This window comes from Pinus tabuliformis, chromosome 3_2, assembly GCF_031772625.1.
Source record: "Pinus tabuliformis cultivar Carrire ecotype Pingquan chromosome 3_2, CPIR1, whole genome shotgun sequence".
NCBI lineage: Eukaryota > Viridiplantae > Streptophyta > Pinopsida > Pinales > Pinaceae > Pinus > Pinus tabuliformis.
Window position 1 is genome coordinate 807,631,114 of NC_142302.1, and position 13,618 is coordinate 807,644,731.

Genomic DNA, 13,618 nt, shown 5'->3' on the forward strand with positions numbered 1-13,618 from the left:
AGTCAAACTTTAACTTTGAATTTCCCTAGCTTCTTCATATGAGCTCAGATTTGAGTGTCATTAACATCATTGGAATCAGGATGAAGAGCAGTTCGATCTGATGCTAAGTTTATCTAGATTCCACTACTTTGAGTTTTGAGCCTTCTTACCGTGCCACTCGTACTTTTTAGAGATCCACTTGGATCCTCCTGGATCAATCCTCCCCACTAAGAGAAGCTTTTGGTTCTCCAAAACCATTAAATAATCTGAAACTACTTTGTAAATTGTCTACACAACAAGTATCCTAATAGGTCATCCTTCCTTCTCCTTCACCTTTGTCCTTCGGAGCCATAAGCGATGAGCCGACACCTACATATCCTGCAAAACTATAGTACAATATCTTGCAAATTACATGTTTTTCTATATGACCAAAAATGAGACAAGCATCCCATACTTTCCACAACTTTATAACACATACTCTATGGTGAAGTTTACATAAAAATAGAATACACATCATTGTTTCTTCAACAAGTTATGGAAAACACATCATCACTGCAACACATGATTTACAAAAGTAAGGCCAAACACTATTGTTTCTTCAACAAGTGATGGAAACACATTATTACTTTTAGAGTTTAAAATGCAACACAAAATAATGGAAGTCATCATTGTTGCTGCAACAAGTGATGGAAAACACATCATCACTTTTACATTTTAAAATGCAACACATGATTTGCAAAAATAAGGCCATGAAATTCTACCACACCTAGAAGAACCATCTCTCACTTACCAAAGTGACTAGGTCATCCCCTTGTGCTGCCTTCACTAGTCGAACAACTGTTTCAGCTGGTTCATGCACAAATTATTTTTTCTTTTGACACTGCTATGGATGGAGCCTCCAACACATGGTTGTTTGATGACCACCTCTGTCACAATGACTATAATAAGCCTTCTTCCTCCAGATCAATTTTACCTTCTTCTTTTCCTCCTGTTGAGAGGTTCTTTCACACCTCATCCTTTTTCGTGTTGCTGTTCTCCTGCAGTACTCAACAAACACATGGTTATGCAATCCACAAAAACTGCAAGTTCTTCTATGCCATGATTTTCGTTCATTATTAACAATACAGTTGTAATAAAAATGAACATTGGAATACCAAGACTTGTTATACCTTTCCTGTTGGTCTCTGGTATGATCACACGAATGAGAGCTTGCCTCAACACTTTCCTTGCAATGCATACTACCATAGGTTGATGGCTATGTATTCCCATCATCGTCTTTCTATGTATTCCCATCATCCTCTTTCCTAGATGGTTTCAACAATGTCGTGGAAGCTTCTTATAGATTTGAGCAATGTCCTTCAGTGCACCCCAACCTTGCGAATTGAGGTCTTTTCTCAACCTCCAATGGCTAAGTTATGCCTTGGCTATGAACACCAAGTCCTTCTTCTTCCTTGTACCTCTTCTTAGTACGGAGTCTCATGTTTGTCCCTATAATGGGTACTTCCACAGTTCCAATAGAAATTATACTATGTAAAGATGAAACTGAAGAGAAATCAACATATTTTACCTCCACTGCCGATTTGGAACAAACTGATGAGGGATTCTCATCATCTGTCGTCGGTGGTTCACTGGCTATTTTGGCGCATTCCCTAACCTCCTTCTTGACATACCCAAGTCCTACCTGATGGGGTAATTCCACTACTTTTATGGGATTTATGATGCCCTAGCCATTAATTCCGAGGTCCTTCCCCTCGTACCCCATTCTCCTTAACAGTTTGGAGTTGATTCCTGTGGTATGATTTTCAAAAACAACGAAATTGACATCAAGAAAAATACACGGAGTTGAAGAATTTCTTTTTATCTCATGGGGGTCACGTTGCAACTTTTCCAAGGTCTCGTCCTTTGCTTGCAACTGGCGTAGGAACCTCTATTTCTCCTCTTTGTCTTCATGTAGAAGCCTCCTTAATTCAGCAAGCTCTACTTGAAGACTCTGGTCCTTGTGCTTCAACTCTTCTAGGGCCTCATCTATGGTTTGCAACTGAAGCTGCAATCGCTACTTCTCCTCTTTCTCTTCTTGCAATAGCCTTCTTAATTCAATGCTCTCTTCTTGAAGTCTTTGGTTAATTTCCTCGTTCGAGGAAGGCGATGAATAAGATGCATAAGCACCGGAAGATGTGGATGATGCATCTCTCTCTGATCTCTCTGTCTCCTCCTCTCTTCTCTTCTCATACCTGCCATACATGATGTCCACTATTTTGGACATTAATAGGAAGGTCTCGTGCATTTCTTTATCATTCTCCATGGTTGCACACTCAGTCATTCACACTCGCAATTCTTAACAACAACAAGACCGCTTCTCTTCCCAATGAGATTCAACATCTGCCATGTCTTCTCTTCATGATGCACATCCTTTGAGGCTTATTTTGGGTTAGCGTACTCATGCAATTTTCATAAAGTAAGACCTTCTCTGATACCACTTGATCCAGGATTGTTTTGTTATGGATGCATTATTAAATTACATATAACAAAGCACTTAAAAACCGTGGAACATAAGCATATAAAACAAATATAAAAAGACATAATCATGCATGAGATTAAGACACAGAGATTTGATTATAGAGTTCATCCAATTTGGGCTACATCTCCAGGTCCTACTCAATAAGAGGGTGGCCTTCATTCATTAAATGGCATGAAAAGAGAATGAGTACAAGCAGATTTTTACATAAACAAACGACACCATTGACTTCCAGGTGAAACATCGTGCATAATCGCCTATCCAAACACCCATTTTTGATAAAAGGGCTTTCTGCACCTTCTCAGAGCCTTTTGATTTCTGAGGTAAGGTCTTGACCACCTGCCAGGAGTAGGTGCCGCTACTCTGCTCTGTAAATCTATGCTTCTCTATGTTGCTCTCTACTGCGCTCTCCCCTCTCACTGTGTGGATAACTTGAGTTATATTCTGGTGGGTAGATTCCTTCATAAACAAGGCGGTTTCAAAAAATGACTACTTTAGGCATGCAAGCTATTTCAAAACAGAGATTCTTGGACCTGGAAGGGTATACAGATAACAACTTGTTAAACATAGGAAAAAACTCCATCAAAAATAATTCACAAACCATTTTGCATTCAATCCATTAAATCGGTGGAATAACACAAGGAATCGACACTTTACTCCTTAATTGGCAAAATAGTACAGAGGATCAGCTTATTTCCCCAAACTCGGCAGCTTTATCATCGGCAGCAATAGTCTATCGATGCTACAAATCACAATTGACAGAACCAGGGATGATTCTCCATAACAGTTGTTCCACTATGCGATGGGCAATGTGAGAACCGACAAACTTGATGGAACTATTAACTACAACCCATAATTGTATTGCATCCGGGATCCATCGCATATCACAATCGACAGAGCCAGGAGGTACATATATAATGGGAATTGCATTGTGCAATATGCGATTGTATCGCAATCGCAACCTTGCGTTCCTAGGGGCCAATTTTGTAACCGTTGTTCCTTACATTGTGCAATGTGTAATATTGCATTGCACTCTGGCTTTTCTTTGGGGCTGATTCTTTACTGTTGACCTGCCTCCAATCTGTGATTGCAATATCACAAATCGCAACCCGGTAGTACTGGGGGCCAATTTATTTAACTGTGGACCTCTTCCTTATGTGATCTCCGAAATGCAGGGCCAATGGCGACCTGCCACTTGGTACTTCCCCATTCACTGAAGTTTTTCCATGTCATTTTTCTTCTTGCCATCAGTCCAAGTCAAACTTGAACTTTGACTTGCCCTAACTTCTTCATATGAGTTCAGATTCCATTGTTGTTCACATCGTTGGAATCAGCATGAAGAGCACTTTGATATGAAGCTACTTTTATCTAGATTCCAACACTTTGAGTTTTGAGCCTTCTTACCATGCCACTGGTACTTTCTAGAGATCCACCTAGATCCTCCTGGATCAATCCCCCCCGCTAAGAGAAGCTTTTGGTCGTCCAAAAGCATTAAACAATCTGTAACTTCTCTGTACATCGTCTTCACCACAAGTTTCCTAATAGGTTAGCCTTCCTTCTCCTTCACGTTTTTCCTTCAGAGCTATAAGCGATGAGCTAAAACCTACAACTCGTGTAAACATGTAGTACAATATCTTGCAAATTACATTTTTCGCTATATGACCAAAAATGATCCAAGCATCCCATACTTTCCACGACTTTATAACACATACTCTATGGTCAAGTTTACATAAAAATGGAAAAAATACCCCAACTATTAATAGAAGGCGAAACATCATTGTTGCTTCAACAAGTGATGGAAAAAACATCACCATTGCAACACATGATTTACAAAAATAAGGCCAAACACTATTGTTGCTTCAAAAAGTGATGGAAACACATCCTTACTTTCACAGTTTAAAATGCAACACAAAATAAGGGAAAACGTCATTGTTGTTGCAACAAGTGATGGAAAACACATCATCACTTTTACAGTTTAAAATGCAAAACATGATTTGAAAAAATAAAGCCATGACATTCTACCACACCTAGAAGAACCATCTCTCACTTATCGAAGTGACTGGGTCATCCCCTTGTGGCACCTTCATTGGTCGAACAACTGTTTCATCTGGTTCATACACAGATGCCTTTTCCTTGCGACAGTGCTTTGGATGGAGCCTCCAACACGTGGCTGTTTGATGACCACCTCTATCACAATGATTACAATAAGCCTTCTTCCTATAGATCTACTTTACCTTATTCTTCTCCTGCTATTGAGAGGGTCTTTCACGCCTCATCCTTTTTCATGTTTCTATTCTCCTCTAGCACTCAACAAACAGATGGTTATGCAATCCACAAAAACTGCAAGTTCTTCTACGCCATGATTTTTCTTAATTATTAACAACATGGTTGTAATAAAAATGAACATTGGAATACCGAGATTTGTTATACCTTTCTTATTGGTCTCTGCTATGATCACGTGAATGAGAGAGCTTGCCTCAACTCTTTCCTTGCAATGCATAATGCCATAGGTTGATGGTGATGTATACCCATCATCCTCTTTCCTCGATGATTTCAACAATGTCGTGGAAGATTCTGACATATTTGAGAAATGTCCTTTAGTGCACACAAGCCTTGTGAATCGAGGTCTTTGCTCAACCTCTAATGGCAGAGTTATGCCTTGGCTATTAACACCAAGTCCGTCTTCTTCCTTGTACCTCTTCTCAATAAGGAGTTTGATGTTTGTCGTTGTAATGAGTACTTCCACAGTTCCAACAGAAATTATATTATGTGAAGATGAGACTGAAGAGAAATAAACATATTTTACCTCCACTGTCAATTTGGAAAGAACTGATGAGGGCTTCTCATCATCTGTCATTGGTGGTTTGCTCATTGTTTTGGCATGTTCCCCAACCTCCTTCCTAACATACTAAAGTCATGCTTGATGGGGTAATTCCTCTACTTTGATGAGGTTGATGATGCCCTAGCCATTAATGCCAAGGCCCTTCCACTCATACCCCATTCTCCTTAACAGTTTTAAGCCAATTCCTGTGGTATGATTTTCAAAAATGGAGAAATTGACATCATGAAAAATACACGGAGTCGAAGAATTACTTTTTACCTCATTGGGGTCAAGCTGCAGCTTTTCCAAGGTCTCGTTCTTGGCTTGCAACTGGCATAAAAACCTTTGTTTCTCATATTTATCTTCCTGTAGAAGCCTCCTTAATTCAGCAAGCTCTACTTGAAGACTCTTATTGTTGCACTTCAACTCTTCTAGGGCCTTATATGTGGTTCGCAAATAAAGCTACAATCACTGCTTCTCCTCTTTCTCTTCTTGTAGTAGCCTTCTTAATTCAGCGTTCTCTTCTTGAAGTCTTTGGTTAATCTCCTCATTCAAGGAAGGCGATGAATAAGATGCATAAGCACCAGAAGATGTGGATGACGCATCACTCTCTGATCTCTCTGTCTCCTCCTCTCTTATCTTCTCATATGCACCATACGTGATGTCCACCATTTTGGACATTTGCAGGAAGGTCTCATGCATTTTTTTATCATTCTCCATGGATGCACACTCGGTCATTCACTCTGCTAATTACGAACAATAACAAGACCTTCCTGTGAATGTCCAAAATGGTGGACATCATGTGTGGTGCGTATGAGAAGAGAAGAGAGGAGGAGGAGGATCCAAGAAGGAAGGCAATGAATAATATGCATAAGCACCTGAAGATGTGGATGACGCATCACTCTCCGATCTCTTTGTCTCCTCCTCTGATCTCTTCTCATACACACCATACATGATTTCCACCATTTTGGACATTCGCAGGAAGGTCTTGCACATTTCTTTATCATTCTCCATGGTTGCACACTCTATCATCACTCTCACAATTCTTAACAAGAACAAGGCCTTCCTACGAATGTCCAAAATCGTGGACATCATTTATGACGTGTATGTGAAGAGAAGAGAAGAGAGCAGGAGGGGATTTTTTTTATCGTCATATTTAATTAATATTGTTTAAAATTTTATAACATTTCTTTAGAAAAAATATATCATTAGATTCTCACTTCAAGTATCTTTTCTATGTACATTTTCAATGCTTTGGAACTGGAAATCCCAATGCACACACACATTTCTGAACACTCATTTCCTATTGATTTTTTAGGAGCATAACACTATAACATGATAGCACTATCTCTACCTTTCACTATGCCATTTTTAGAAATTTGTCTAGGTAACTATGGTTGAAATTGTAATGCTTTATTTTTAAAAATCATGTTTTCATCTCTAAATTTGTCCCTGTAAATATGGGTGAAAATTGTGACAGCCCTTTTTAATAACTCCCTCATGTTAGTAATTGTGAGTTTTGATTTTGTAAATTAATTACAATGAACTAGTTGATGCTTGAGGAAGGGAATTGCTTGTGAATTGGGAGGGAAGTTGAGTGTTTAATGGCCATCATATGCTTGACTTTTTTTTATTAATTTGGCTTAATTGAGTCTTTAATGGCTGCGTGGAAGGCATGAGGTAGAGTATCGGGCTCCATAAGTAGAGGAGTTGTTCTTTACTCCACTGTCATGCTTTGTGGATGGTGCGAGGAAGGTTAACATGCAAGTTGAGTTTAGAGGAACACTGGGGGTAGAAGAAAGATGAGAGATGAAGGAAGGACGAGACATTACAATTCAACATTACCAGAGAGAGGGAATTCAAGGAACAAGTAAGAGACTACGCACTATACTATTAGATATACAAGAATCATAGTTGAAAAGAATGGAGATAACAAGACTGGATCACAGCACACGGAAAAAGCATAGGTGACAAGGAAGAGAAGAACACATGTGAGGTCTATGTCATGGATGCATGCAATAGAAGTGGTGAAACATATTTCATGTGAAGCAGAAAGGACCTCTAGATTCCTAATTTGGATGGATGACATGTTACCGTTGGATTATTGGTTTGCATTTGTTAATGTGGGCTCTATATTCCTTGTAGGGTCGATACAATGGGATCTAGATTCCATCAATGGTGGAGATAGTGTACTTTGGATTCTCGGTTTAGTGTGGAGTCACTATGCTCTAGAATCCCAACTAGGGTGGATTCATTGTGATCTCGATTCTCATAATTTGGGTGGAGATGTTGGAAGCATTACTGGTTGGTTTTAGAGGGTGGAGGTGGTATATCCTCTACATTTCTTGTATTTGAGGGTGGAGGTGGTGTAGTCTCTAGATTCCCTGTTTTTGAAGGTAGAGATGGTGTGATATTTTGACTCCCTACTCTAAATGGTTACTATGGTTTAATAACTTTGAGAATTTGTCGTCAGGCTTTGAATCTGGTTCATGGGTGGTTTATTGCAAGAGAGACTGCAATGTAGTCATCCTAAGGTTGGCTGGAGAGTTGAAGTCCCAATATTAACTGTTAGGCTTCTCATTATAATATAAGTGTTTATTTGAATCCTTGTGTATGTGAATGTTAAGTAATTTCTCACTAAGCTATTAGAGATGCATATGCTAATTAATCAAAATGTTAATTTTTGTTGCTATTGATGAGGAAAGGATTATTTCTTACATGAATGAAGAGGATGGATAACTTTTGTATTAAATAATGAGATTTTTATCAATTTATTCATCAGGGAATTTAGAAGATGTGGGAGATATTTGTTAAATTGATTGATGTTACTATCCTTAAGTTCACTGTGTTAAGGAAGTATGGGCTAATGAGTTAGTTAGAAGACTTGTACCTTTATGCATAACTGTAATAATACAAACCCATTAATACACATATAATATGTGAGCTTGTGTCAATTAAGCTCATAAGGATAAGCCATATCTGACTAAGGGTTGATGGTATCCCCCTTGATACATATATATACATATATAAGCAAGTAAGCATAGGATGGGTTTTCCATGTGTCCTAGGAATTCCCCATTGGTATATTTACATATATAAGTTGGTCGACAAACAAGTAAACCTTCTAAGTGTAAGCGCTTATCAGAGGGGTTGCTTTCACTATATGACAAACAAAATCTTTATCTTGCCCCAGTTTGGGTGCTTCGTAAAGAGGTTGGGGTAAGGGAGAAACCTGAGGCGAGAGACATCAGTATGTCATCAGGGCAAGTGATGTCAACATTATGATGAGATGACATCATCTCTGGGTCTTATGTTCTCGGACCTCGGTTATGTTATGGTGTGCACATGAGATAAGGGCCAAGAATGACAAGGCTAGAATATGGAGACGTTCTTGGAAGTTGACAACAAAATTATACACCTTGGGACCTCCAAGTATAGGACCTCAAGAACACTTGTGTAATAGCCCTAGTTTCCTTCTCCATATAAATAAAATAAGACCAAGGTCATGGGACATGTATTCCAAGTTGAGTGGTAGGAAAAAAATTCGTTATGGGAATTTTGAGGTCTAAAATGGGCCTATTAAGAAAAATGTACAACCAAAATAAATTTTATGAGAACCAATAGGATTCAAGATGATGATGTCAACCAAGGGGGATGATTCACCATTTTTGGAGTAAAAAAGTAAAAAGAATAAATAGCAAAACTACTTTTTGCACTCTTATTTTCAATTTATCTCCCTAAGGTTTTACTAAAATTTTGAGCATGAGTACTCATTGGATGAAAAAATTAACTCCTCATCCAAGGAGTACCCATGTTTTGTACTTTCAATGGACCCTGATACACGAAAAATGAGAAATACATGAAAAAAACGTGAGTGTAATCGCGTTTTTCATGTATTTCTCATTTTTTGTGTAGAAGGGTCAATCAAAAGCATGCAAAATGGGTACTCCTTGGATGAGGAATCAAATTCTGCATCCAACGAGTGTTACCGCTGGAAATTTGAGTAAACACATAGGGAGATAAGTTGAAAATATGAGTTGAAAAATAGGTTTTTTTTTCCCTCTAAAATTTGATGATGTAATCTAATATTATTTTATTATTTCCACTATTGTTTTATAATTTCCATAGGAGGCCCATTTTAGACCTGAAAAGTCCCCTAATGATAGTGGGCATCACTTGTGGATTAATAATGGATACATAAATTGGAAAAGTCATTGGCAAAGGGAAAAGTACATGAGTTGACACTTAATTATGAAAATAAAGGAAAATAGGAGAAAAGGAATATGGAGATACATAAATAAGAATGGAAGGTAATTAGAGGAAGAATGAAGGAAAATGAATAAAAAATGGAAATCAATGATAAAAAGGCATGAGTGAAATAGTTCACGGCTTTTTTCAGTTTATTTTTGGCTCTCTCCTTTTATTTTTTCACTCTCATACTTTTGCACACTTAGAGCATTCTTGGACCACTCTAGTATTCACTTGGATTTGGAGAAATCAAGAAAAGGACAAGCTAGGAAAGAAAGGAATCACAATTAGACAGTTGGATCAACAATTATATCTAGATTGCTTGGTAAGTAATAGGTTGCATGTGTGATTTCCTTGCTCATTTTTGGATGCATGGTATATGCATGTGGTTCTTTGATTATGTTATATAATTGGCATGGAAATTTACTTAGATTAACAGTGGTTTTAGCCTTGCCTTGATATTTCCTAGATAGCCATGGTGTTGTGGCTTTCCCACTCATTTTTTTGATTGATTCTTAGGCTACCTATGGTTGTGGGTTGGAACAAATGCTCTGGAGCCTTGAGATAGGTTGGGCTGACATACTAGTTCCTGGAGCCTGCAGGTTGGGACAAATGCTCTAGGGCCTTGTGGGTTGAATTATTAGTCCCTGAAGTCACTGGCTGATACAAATTTTCTAGTTTATTTTAGTGATTTATGGACCGTAGATGTGATATCATTGTGGTTTAGGGTTGAGGTGGTTTGGCCTCTCGAAGCCTTAGTTGGTTTTGTTTTGGTTTAAGCTTTATGATCCCATATTCATGCTTAGAACATGGCGCAGGGGTGATTGGTTGAAAGAGAGATTTGGTTCAGCCTAATCTATGGTCAGGTGGTACGTGTAAGTTCTTGACTTAGTTGTCATTTTCATATGTTAATAAGAGATATTTTCTTATTTTGATCTATGAGCACTTGTACTGGTTATCATGTTGACATTATAGTTGATTTTTCATGGTTTATAGTTTGGTTATATGTTGGTTATATGCTAGTTATATGATGTATTATATCTACGACTCTTGACATGTTTGGATGAGTATTTGAATGGTTGATGAATGCATGGGCTAACAAGTGTTATTGTAGCTATCTTGAGAGGGAAGTAGACTTTCTTGGTGATTCTTAGATGAATTTCAAACCATTATGATTAGATATACATTCATGACCTATAGCTTTCATGTTTACCATATGTTTGATGAAATGTCTATCAAGGATTAGTCAAGTCTAGGTCAAATTATAGTTTAGGTCAAATTCTAGCTTGAGTTTTTATTCACTATTATTTTCAACACCTTTGAATGTATTCTAGAAAGTTACATGAAATTTTGGGTAGTGGTTTGGAGGCTAGCCTAAAAAGTCGCTTGGATCTCAAAACCATTGGCAATGAACTAGGAAATTTTGATCATAACCACATAGAGGCAAGCATATGCATGTAGTTGGGACCTCATAGTCACATTGATGTTGTATTTTACATGTGGTTGGGGAGTTTGTTTGGTGAAAAGAGATCAAGCTCAGGGATTCGTCACCTAGGGTGTATTGTAGGCTCCTATGTGGTCTACATTCCTTGAGGGATGTGTTTAATGTTGTCAATGTGACGACTCCACTTCCATAACTGGAACTTGGAGGCCAAGTCATATCATAGTGACACTCATCTCATGTTTACCCTAGAGAGATTGTGAAAGTGGGTAGTTATGAGAGGAGGCATTTATAGGGTGGTATCAGAGCTTGCATGTTCAAATACTTGTATTAGATGGGTTAGTGCATTTTTTAATGCATGCATGTTAAATGTATATGTGTTTACTATGCATTCATTATAGCAGCTATGGTCATCATGTACAAAGTTAGTGCTACAGGTTTGCACCATCATGTTACATTGTTGAGATGATTGATATGTTAATGTCATTATGTGTCTATATCATGCTAATCTCGATTGATTGTGGAAATGATATAGCCTCCCTTGGGATACAATAAGGTGTGATTTTGATTATGTCTATATTTGGTTTGTCTAACATGACATGTTGGTAGGAGATATAACATTAGATATGACAAGCAAAATGGTGGATTATAGTTCACGTGAATCTTCATATAAATGAGTTGAACAATTAGGACATGAGTATTCCCCTAATATAGAAAACACACTGAGAAGTTTAAAGGCATAAATCAGAAGTTGTAAGGTAGATAATAGCAGGTTGGTTGAGGCATCGGAAACACTTTCTAGAGCTCAGGGAAATCAAGCAGAGGTTAATGTATTCATTCTTCAGATTCTTTCACATTTTCAGAGGCAAGGAAAATTGAAGATCATTTAGCGATAGGAAGAAAAGACTAATGGGTCATATGGTAGCAGGTCTTGATGAGGATACATGTTGGACAAAGATGATACAGTCAAAGGTGGCAGGTCTTTGGATACACTTGATAGGTGGGCTAACACTCATGGATTCAATTCTAGTTTCAGTTCTGAGAGGCATCATCGTCATTACTGCCAGCATACTTATAAGATAAGTGAGAAGCAATATTTTATGGACGAGTTTAAGAAATAAAGCCTCCTACTTTTATGGGGATGTGAAGAAACTAGAATATGTGGAAGCATGACTTCTTGGGATGAATAATTTCTTCGAGTTGCATGATTTTTCAAAGAATATGAAATCCAATATAACAATCTTCAATCTCAAGGTAAGATCAAATATCTAGTGGGAATATGCAAAGTGAATTAGAGGCATTAGGATAAAGGATTTGAGTTGGAATGAGTTTAGAAGAGTCTTTAGGAAGAAGTACTTGTTATAGAGATATTATGATGGAAAATCTAAGGAATTCTATGAGTTGAATATGGGTTCCATGACAAACGAAGAGTACACAACCAAGTTTTTGGATTTGTTGAGGCATGTTCCCTACCTCAAGGATGAGAAGACAAAGGTCCAAAGGTTAATCAATGGATTATCTTTAGAATTTAAATATTTGATTGAGTATGATGAGACTTGGTCCTTGGATGAAGTCATTGGGAAGTTGAAACATTGTTATGAGCAGTTTAAGAGCAAGTTTGAGCCTGAGCAGGATTAGAAAGGTAACGAGAAGACTAAAGGTAAGTGGGCTAAGAAGTGAGGAAGACATTAAGATGTAGGTGATAAGGAGAATGTAGCACCTTATAAGAATTTCAATGTAGTTTACAAAGGACATTGATTGCAACATGAGGAGAAGAAAAAAGGTGATGGAAGGCAAAATTTGAGGTGTTGGAGTTGTGGTAGTGAGTATTGTAGGAGAGATTGTCCACAGCATTAGGGTGGTAGACCTTAAATTTAGAATTCTTAAGAGGCACAGATAGTTGGTGATGTTGTGCAGAGTATTACCTGAATTTATGCAACGATTAAAATAGGAAGGATGATCATCAGGCATCCATTATTGAGATGGAAGGTAAGCTTCATGATCAAGTTGTTTCTATTTTGATTAATCCTAAATCGAGTGATAGTTATATTAGTCTTGACCTAGTGGATAAGTGTTTCTTGAGTAAATAAGTGGATGAAGAATCGTGGTTGGTGTAGTTAGCTATAGGGAACAAGAAGAGTACATCATTGGGTGAGATCACATGCATTTAATATAAACGAAATTCCTACATCAACACATCTAAATGTGCTTCCTTTGGGTTCAGACTGTATGATTTTGGGCATTGATGGTTATTCATTCATAAGACTAAAGTGGAATTTTATAATAATGATATTGAGTACCTAGATGACGATGGGGAAAGGAGAATTTTATAGGGAAAGAAGAAGCCCAAATTAATGAGGATGGTTACAGCTATACCGGCAATGTGCAGTTTCTAGAAAGGATGTCTATTGTTTGCAATGCACATTTCTAGCGATAAAGGTAAGGATGTTGAGGATGATGAATTCTTGCAGAGGTATCCAGTGTTGCATCAGTTCCAGGATGTGTTTCCCTTAGAGATACCATAGTTACCACCTCATAGAAAAGTGGATTTCTCTACTGAGTTTGTACCAGGAGTAGCACTAGAATCAATGGCACCATACAGGATGCATACTCCC